Here is a 9,870-nt window from a genome sequence, read left to right on the forward strand (position 1 = left end):
AAGATACCCCCTACCCCTCTCCTACAATGCTACTTTTTCGGTGACTGAGCTTTTCCTAGCTTATAAATGTTCTTGGGTGACGGGCGCATCGTGCTTTGTGTGAAGGAATGTAGCGCCTCGACTGATTTTATTTTTCTTTGCTCTACGGATTTAGCCGTAGACTACCCGGGGCTAATTCTGCAGTTCGAACAGGTTGTGAATTTAAGCGGCAGCTAAGACTTAAGGGCCTTCTGATCCACCCATATAACCTACAGAAGTAACTAAATTTCTTACGCCTATTATTCTGCCGCAGGGCTGCCAAATAAACTTACCTGAATTCCTGGAGATTAATTCCGGGTTAGGCCACAGATAGAGGTGGTTGTGAATCACATGATCCCCCCCCCCCCCCCCCCCCCCCGCTGCCGCAAGTTAAACGGGAGGAATTTTCAGGTTGCTTTACCCCAACTGGTGGCAAGGCTTTTTGGGCTTTGTGTACCGAACAGGTTTAGAAGTCGCTTTTTGTCTGACCTTACCACAGAATGGCTAGGCCGGATTGTTTACCTGTTAATTTTTAGGTCTCGCCTGACCCCGCGCATGCGCTGGTCTGGGGAGACTTCGAGAGGATTCAAAGTGCTACCAGGCCACCCTAGAGCTACAGTGCATGTGCGCGCGCGCCGCGCTTAACCATGATTACTTTCACGGACGCATGGCCGCTTTGATGTTTGATCACTTTCACGGCCGCTTGTTTTATTAGCTAGCTGGCACTCTTTTCCTGAACTGTCTGAACCACCAGGAAGCATAGTGGACTGTACCATTATATCCAGAAAAGTGAGGGATGTTTCTTTTTTCAAGTGAAGATCGCTTTAACGCTACAATAGCTGTTTATTCTCCGCAAAACTAACTATGAAAAGTTCTCGTTTAGTACACATCCTATGGCATGACCTGTTTTTCCAGAGTCACAAAGCAACTCTTCTATTTACTGAAGTGTATCCTACTACATTAATTTCATTGCCCAACACCCCTTTTCCAGTGAGTTTAAGCTGTGTGCCTGTAATAGCCAGCGTGCAGTTGGCAAATGTTCCCCTATTCTCACAAGGCCAGTAGGTTACGGCCTCCAAAGCTGTGTTCTCTTTACTCGGTCCCAAAACGAGTGCATTCTGAACATGTGCTGCAGCTGGTGGGTAGAGGAATCATCACTGCACATGCGCACACAGCCTTTGAATTACCATCAGGATATGAGACCATTAATCCCAGATGTATCAAAACAATTGGGTTCAGTTGTTGGGGCTTTCAGGTCGAGAGATGAGTAAACTTTTAGATCTACAAAGAAGAGTCCCAGAAGTACATTTTGAGTTCCTACAGAATTAGGCGTGCATTTTATTTTTTTATTAACAGTACAGTTTAGTATTAAAGGTGCTTACAAAATGTATACTTTAGCAAAAAATAAATGCTGCCTTTTACAAAAAAAACAATCCACCTGCAGGAATTTACGGAATACTTAAACCCTCATTGTTCTCGAGGGAAACTTTCATTGTTTTAAATAGGTTGGTTTGGAACCTACACGCGATGTAGAACGAGGGCACTGACAACATTTTGAATATGTATTCTCTGTGCTTAGTTCTGAAATGTCAGTTATTGCTGCCAAGTAAGGAACTATATAGAACTGTCTGCTGTGAATTATTGATTTTAAAATATTGTTAAAACATTTAGGGCTACCAATGCGAATAGAGACTTGCGTACAGGTTTAACATCTGCACTTATTTATTTTTAGGTAAAGGGCATATAGAAACATTGGTTCAGAAGTATGTACGTTTTACATATTTAAAGAGTTTGGGTCATTTCTCATCCTTTTTAGGTCTCGCCCTTTTTAGGTCTCGCCTTGCTATCGCGTAAGCGATTCCAAAGCGATTATAGAATATGGGTTTCAAAAGTGCTCCCAAAAAGCGGATTGCATGGCTAGCACGCGCAGGATATTCCTCTAATGCGAAACGAGTCACTCAATTTGCCGAGGTTCCTCTCGCGATAGGACAGTGCCCTTTATAAGCCGCAGGCGGAAGCCTGTTCTCTCTTTTCATTGTTGATCGTTTTAGAGGCAAGTTGGATGATTTTGTTGGCGCGCTTATTCAAAAACTGTTCCAAGAGTGGTTTAGTTTGGTCATAGTTTAAAAAATGTTTATTTTGTGGTGAACACCCTTTGAGGTTCTTGTACTAAACAATTAGACGAAGCGTCCTTTTACTTGTAGCTTGTTCCTCGTGCTTGTTTAAGTGTGATTTGGATACACTTATTTTTATAACGTGCGCCATTCATCGAATCTTGCGACTCCCTTTTAAGTGCGCATTCAGAGCTTATTGTGCTTTGTAATGGCCAACACAGGGGGAAAGAGCATTTCTCACTTAAACCTGGAGATGGTGATTCGCACGCCTCTCCGGATCCTGTCGTGGGGTACATTAATTCATGCTAAGCACTATTAAGGGCTCAGTCTTATGCTAATGATGTGGTGTTATCCCTTGCCGACATTACTTTTTTATTCTTTGATGCAGATAGAATTTGTATCAAAAGTAATCTGGCGTAAACAGACTAGTGTTGCAAAAATGTTTTTATATAGCGAATGTTAATCGTGAGTGAGTGGCACCGTATATGATGGTCACTGATACTTTAGCTTTCTGCAACTCTAAAACGTGGAATTGTAAGCGCGCTACTCACCCTTGAGGGTGTCAATGCGCCTGGTGGTGGACGGGGTTAGCAGATCTGTTCGCCGAATAGCCAGAAAAAACTAGAAAAGTATGTGTACACTGATTAATTCTTTATATTTTTTTCTGTAGATGTGGGGTCCATGTGCTGTGGACTTTAAGGTATGTATTTCTAGATTTTAAAAAGCGGATTGTTCTTATTTCGATCATTACATAATTATCACGTCCAGTGACGTTTAAACTTATGCGTCTAACTGGCAACTTTAAAAACTAAAGCTACACTCTGCAATCCAAGTCCACCTACAGCACTGATTAAACGAAACAGCTGAAACCGTGGACATATTTGACATAATTTGTTACAACCATGCATATCTAATTGGAAGTAAATCTGTTCATTTGTACAAAGTACTCGGAACGAGGAAATTACTGGTTATGGCTCCCTATTAAGCATATGGTATATCTGCGCTCCTAGTTATATTTAGTCTTGCTAGTTTTTAACCCCTCTTTAGCTTTGCCCATTCAAGGCGTGTCATGCTTTGTAGTGGCCATCTCCGGGGGGGAGAACATTTCTCGCTAAAATTTGGAAGGAAGCTTCAGCTTTCACTCCGGATCTTGTTGTGAGGCACATTTCTTTCCTGGGTCAATTCCTTGCAAAAACAGAATTACATGGTTAAGATATTTTCGTGTTTAGGGAGGGCAACGTGTGGCTGACCTAATTGGCTTAATATCACGGAAAAGCACAGCCTGGACTTGCACTTTGACGGTGGTTCCGGTTCGTTTACATTAAGTGAAGGCATTTTGTTAAAAATCCCCCCAAAAAACTGGCCTTAGTTGATAAAAGGCCGGGGAGTGGATTTTTTTTTTTAACTCATGGGTATATTCTGATTTCTTAATGGTGTTGGAATGGTAATTGCGCGAATCTCATGATATTTACTAGTAGAAATGTTAAACTGGTCCTTGGCTTGTTTGTTTTTTGTATGAAATCTGTAACTCCACTAACTTGAGAATTCTTTTTCTAGGTATGAGTGAACGCAGTTGTCTACCAGTGACCAGAGATTCTGTTGGAAGATAATTTACATTCATGTAAGGCAAGCTGCTTTGCAGTTGTCTAATATTGGAGCAACATCTTGTGCTCTCCCGTATGGGTACTTGATTACTAAGGGTACCATCTCTACATTTCTGATTAGCTGCCCTTAAAAGATATAACTGCTGAGGAGTATCGTTGGCTCAAAGGGATATAGCTGCTGAGGAGTATCGTTGGCCCAAAGATTCCTTGAATTGTGTTTTAGTAAGGAACAGAAAGGTGTCCAGTCATGGGCCTTCCACTGCACGGCAACATGTGTTGCTCCTTTTCAGACTTTTGAACGGTTTGAGCCAGGAACTCTGGCCCTCAGTTACAAGAATTGAGTAGTGCATTGCGGCAACACTTGCCTTGCTGTGCTGCACTACACCAAAAGTGAAAAGGCAGGAATGCACTGTATTTATGCAATAAAGTGCATTTGTGTCCTTTCTCCCTGTGCTGGGGTTAGCTATATAGCTGTGTAAGTGACCGTATGGGTGCATGGATGCCTATGTACGTGTATAGGTGAGTTAAATGGGTGTGATTGCTATTATGGGCGTGGCCTCCAGTTTTTAGTGCGTTTGTGGGAGTGCTACTACTGGATGCGTACGTGCCGGCCTGCATGGGGGCAATTTACATACTGAAGGCAAGCATTTGCCTCTACTTTCATATTCATTTATACTGGATTAAACAATTTTCAGTAGCAACTCTTTGCTGCTCATTTTTAATGTTCTCATCTGACCTCCCTTCGTTTGCGTTTAAATGTGTCTAGAACCTGCTAATTTTCTTTCAGCTTATACAGAATTACTTTTTTAATAGTACAGCCTGTTTAACATGGCTTTAAATCTGTGCTTTCCAACTTTTATATCCCAGTTCTTAACAAATCACAATTCCTTTCATCTTGTCATACGCTTGTAAATTATCACTTATTAACCATTTCCAAGTTTCCTGTGAAGCCAATTTTTTTGTGGTATTCAGCTATTGCTGGCTCGGTCCCCCGTTCTCCCCCTCCCCAGCAGATCCTAAATCTGCTGTTAATGCTTTTTATCATTTCATTTTGTAATATGTGGTAAATTACCAGTCTGCTTTTCAGTTTTGTCACTTTTCCCATGTACTCGCTTGGTTTTATCCAAAATTGCCAAAGACAATCGGCAGTGGTCAACTCAATTTTGTCTGCAGGTATGGAAAACCAGCAAACTCGTTAAAGCGCATTTCTGTTAGACCACATGGGCTCTATATACCATAACTTGCACTTTGACATGTGCAATGTATCCAAGACTGAGTCCATTTCACAGACCAGTTAAGGAACGGGGTTTTTCTTAGTTGGGAACTGGGTGCATGAGGAGCTATATGGGTGTGAGTGGGTGTTAATGCTTGTATGGATCTGTGAATGGGGTGTTGGTTTTGGAGTTTGTGTGGGTGTATAATTTCAATTTATTTTTAATTGTGTTCTGGGTCTGAATAGCACAGTGGCCACTGGAGGATTCTCGTGCATGCATTTTAACTCCATCTACTGAGCAGATTTACACTGAATTACAAAAAGCATTTTCTAGACCAAGCTGTAGCTTTCTGCCAAAATTGGGTGTAATTCATTTACCAGTTTAGGATGTAGTCCTATCTAAAATTCCTTGGAAAGTGTTTTGGGGACCCCACCCCTTTCCTCTGCCCGACCCTTCCCAGACAGCAGCTGAAGTGACTGACTAGTTCTGAAATACTTTTTGTAACCATGAGTGGTCAAGGCTTTGTGAAGGCCGACACCGAATTCCCCCATGCACATTTTCTCAAACATTCGACGCAGCTTGGCATTCGTAGCAAGTCTCCTCAACTTGCTGCATAAAAGAACAAACCATGCTAAGTTGACTACCAGCTTAGCTTGCTGGTCCTTAAGGTGTTTTTTTTTTTTTTTTTTTTTTTTTACAAGGACTATTGATTAGGTTATTGCAGTGAAGGTGTGGTATAAGCAGTTTGTCTTTAAGGGGGAGTTAGGGCTTTGAACTCTCATGTAAGTGTACCATCTGTTGTCTTTGTCGTAATAAAAAAATATTAAAGAAGCTAGTCTGTCTGTTTTTCTTATCTTAGTATAACTGATTTTAATTACAGATTTATAGAACATGCTGAAGTTTAGGCACTTGTGTTTTGGGTGAAAACGACATTTGATCAAACCCAGTGACCTTGTTACCCATGCGTGGTGTAGCTTTTAACGCATCTTGCACCACCCAAGATTGTATGAATATCTGTCTGCCAGAATAGTTATCCAATGTACTTATGCATGCTTTGCTACTTTGCCCCCATTCTAAACTTCTTCCGGCGCGAACGTTTGCTGCTCAATTATAGAATCAACGCCAAGGGACTACTCCTGTAAGTATAACCACACCAAGGAAGCAAATATTAATTATGGAATTGTTGGGCTTAGCCAATAAACCTCCCAGAATGCCCCCACCACTATACCCTGCAGATACAGCTATCTTCTCTCCCATGCACAAAATGCATGTGTCTGCTTGTCATGTACCTAAAGCTTGCCTTGTTCATTATCTTGCTCTCCATATGAGCAAGAAAATCGGACTACACTGACGCGAAGTTTGGCATGCATTTAGACTCAAACCAAACAAAATGTTGCTTTGATCTCAAATGCCTCCTGAAGTTAAAATGTCACTGCTGTTTCACCATTTAAAGCATGGGGATTTTTAAAACTTGCTGGCTAGCGCATTTTTATAAGGATAAAGTTCGTCTGCTCACCCAAGGTGAATAGTGGTACTGAAGATGTGCATGCAGAATTGAATATCTGCTCCTTAATACTGGCTGCCACAGTGCCTTGATTATTTCTTGCGAGTATTGGCTACTAATATTCTTGGGCTCAATCTGAGTTTTGCTACACCAGTAAACGCTTGACCTTTATGGAGTCAACCCATGTAGCTTAATGTTCCATTCTGGTACACAGGGGATGTCGTGCAACCTCTTACTTTGTGCGTAAAAGTGACAAAGCTTGTTAGTAGGCCTTCACTTGATGCAGCCATCCTGAAGTCCCCACTGCATAAGATAATTGGGGTGCACCAATCCCATGTCCTACTGGAGGTAGGTATCGCTGGAGGAGTCTTGGATTCAATTTGTATAGGAGCTGGCATAACCGGCAGGTGGTGTGATTTCATGGCCACTGCTCGCCATCGCTAGGAGTATCGACTGGATTTCTTTTTTTTTTTAATGGGTGTTTTGTCTCTCATGTTTCAAATTATCAAATTGTTTGTCTCACATCCAACCAACTATAAATCCACTTTTCTGTTTTATTTTTCCCGTTATGGTAAAATGTCCCCTTTAACTGACTTCGCTCATTCCCCGGTACAGGCCATTATATGCAAACAAATTTCCTCCTCATAAATTCGTCCTCGCCTCAATCCGTGCATACCAGTCTCCATTGCCACAACTGCATGCAGAGCTAAATACTGCATGTCAGTTTTGAGATGTTTCAATCTGGTTGTACTTGAGTTGCATATTTCTTGCGCAGGAGTGGAATACAAAGACCTTGCAAGGCTTGAACTGCCAAGACGTGAGCACTATGTAACCGTAGTTCCCAGCTAACTACTTTTAAACCAATTCCATCCTCCCTAAGTTCCATTCTCTTAAGGGTTACCACGCCTCAAGTAACACCAATTCTCGTCCATCTTACCCACACACAGCCCGTGTTCCCTCTATTGCCGTCTGCTGTGGACTGCTACTGCCCTAGATCTTTCAACTGAAAATAGATTTTCTGTCCCAACGGCTGTGTTGCTGTTTGCAGGGCTTTAGCAAGCCCTGCTGTCTAAAGTAGTCTGTTCTGAACATAAGGAAGGACCTGATTTAAAATGTAGGATCCATGCCTTTATGTTCTCCTTTCACAATCGTAGCATCAGTGTCTTTTCTGACTGTTCATCCCTTACAATCCAAAAGTCTGTCCAATCAACCAAGAATGTCCCTGATGAAATGAGAAATGTTTGATGTAAAATGTGCAGTTGAGATCTGTTCCATTTTCTAGGTAATCTCCAAATGCCATAGTACCTGGCCTTGTTCATATTGATTAGCAAGGTGCATAGCTTTCTTCGTGGCCATGTGGAACAATACTTGATGCCACAATCTCTCCCTATGCATTAGACCGTAGGAGTAATTCTAATTATGCTGAAATTTATTTTTCCTTTTGGCAGAACCCATGAAACACCCGGCGGTTGATGGTAGTGGCACACCCAAATGTGCAGGCCACTGGTAATTAAAGTTTTGTCGTCCGTCCGTCCGTTTCCCCCCCCTCCCGTCCCCCCCCACACACACTCTTAGTTATATAAGGTTAGGCAGATATTTCCATTCCAAACAAGTGATTTGATAGCTATATTGGTATGTTGACAAAGGTTAAAATGTGTGGTCCGAATCATTTGGTAAGTAAGCACCATTTTGCCCAGTCTTGCAAGAGAAAGCCATGTTGATTTCTGGTTTCTGCAAATTCGGTTTGTCTAATTCTGAATCCCCCAGCAAGTGGAAGGAATTCTAGGCACCTCCCAGTGAGCAACACGAACTGATCTCGGATCCTGAGATCTAGGGGCTTACACGTGAAGTTGAGAATTCCTCAAACCTGCATTCCGACAAGACTGCAAAACGTTTTCAAATGAGTCCGGTCTGGTGGCGTTTCTTGCAGCAAAATATCGTCTAGGAGGATGGTGTGTGTATATTATAGTTCCTTTTTGTGGTGCCCGCTAGTTTAGCTTTCTAGACGATCAACTATTTTGAACCTCACCTAAAAGTTAGATGTGAATGTCCTCGTTCTGGATGCCCTGGTGTCGGGCCAAGAATCTCGGTGGGGTTGGTTGCATAGGGGGAAGGGTAGAGTTAGCCTGTTTTGCGAGGTGCATCATTAGAAGTTAGATTTCACTTAAGTAGACTTTTTAGGTCTCGGCTGCGCTTACGCAGTCTCGCTCCGAGATATAATGACTTGGGAGAAGAGGGGCTTCGTAAATGCTGGCCAGCCATTGGAGGAGAGGTCCCGTCACTCCATCATGCCCCGTCCTTTTCGGATCGGGGGGTGTTTTTTTGCGAAAAGTCTCAGGGAGGAGACAACAGCAAAACACGCCCCCGAATCCGAAAAGGACGCTGCCTTGTCATAAAATATTAGGAAATCCCCGACACTGGCATTACCGCAGGTCAAACACTTACTGACTTCAGTCAGCTCTTTCAAGATCGAGACTGCTTCTTGGCCACCTTGGATTGTTTTACAAACATTTACACATAAATAGGCGTGAAAGCTAAGACGTGCGTGGTTCTGTTGGTTGTTTATTTTTCACCCCTCGAGCGACTAAAAATAAACCTGTTTTTTAACAAAACAAAAAAATCTGTGGGGTTCATTGTCTCTGTTGTTTCAAGCGCTCAACGCATGGAACTCTGGGACCTGTGGTTTACGATTGTCGATTGTGTGATTGGCAAGGCCATCTCTTCGTACAGGGTTCAAACTGCAGTTCCCATGGACACTTGCGGTTGTTTCGGGCAGACGCTCGCGGCGGCTTTAATGCGTGATCCCGTGCCTGCTGAAAGGCGAACGATAACTTGGATGGCCGGGCAGTTCGCTTCGATGGAGCCGGCGAATTTCTGGCAGCTTGCGCAGGAGGCGACCTGGAAGAAGCCGAGGCCATGCTACAGGGCAAAGGCGGGAGCGACCTACTCAACAGCACCAACGTCAATGGCATCAGCGCACTTCATCAGGTGCGGGGCGTCATGGGTTGTATGATGTCACAGTGACGTCAGTTACTGGACGTGGTATTGTTGTAGTGACGTGTTTTTGAATTGACATTCTGGCCGCAGACGTTTAATTTGCAGGCGGCCCCATCCCGTTTTGATTTGTAGGAGCCTCTCTCCCCCACTACAGCCCGTTTTCTCAGACGTCCTCCCATTTGGTGTGCTTGTTTTCCCAGGCAGGCCCCCTGGTGGTCCCTGCTCTGGGGGGTTGGAAAGCAGCCCCTTGCGGGTCAGACCCGGTTTATAGTGTGTGTGTGTTTTCCTCGGAAGGGGTGGGGTGGGGGCAGCGTGATCTCTGCGGAGATATGGGGGGCACCTGGGCTGCTGGTGACTCTGCTCTCACTTTGGCCTTTCCTAACCCCCGCCCACTCCGCCGCGCTCTCCCTCCCGAGTGT

General features: G+C 43.5%; 1 long non-coding RNA gene and 1 pseudogene across 1 annotated transcript; both read left to right on the forward strand.

Annotated features, from left to right (window-relative positions):
- Positions 1-2,293: 2,293 nt before the first annotated feature.
- Positions 2,294-5,781, forward strand: LOC146798788 (uncharacterized). The gene is made up of 2 exons (XR_014968767.1): positions 2,294-2,832; positions 3,690-5,781. It is a non-coding gene; the product is annotated as an uncharacterized LOC146798788 (long non-coding RNA).
- On the forward strand, positions 2,311-2,430 carry LOC146798789 (small nucleolar RNA SNORA26; annotated as a pseudogene).
- Positions 5,782-9,870: the final 4,089 nt, after the last annotated feature.

Source organism: Triturus cristatus, chromosome 9, assembly GCF_964204655.1.
Source record: "Triturus cristatus chromosome 9, aTriCri1.1, whole genome shotgun sequence".
In the NCBI taxonomy this organism is placed as follows: Eukaryota; Metazoa; Chordata; class Amphibia; order Caudata; family Salamandridae; genus Triturus; species Triturus cristatus.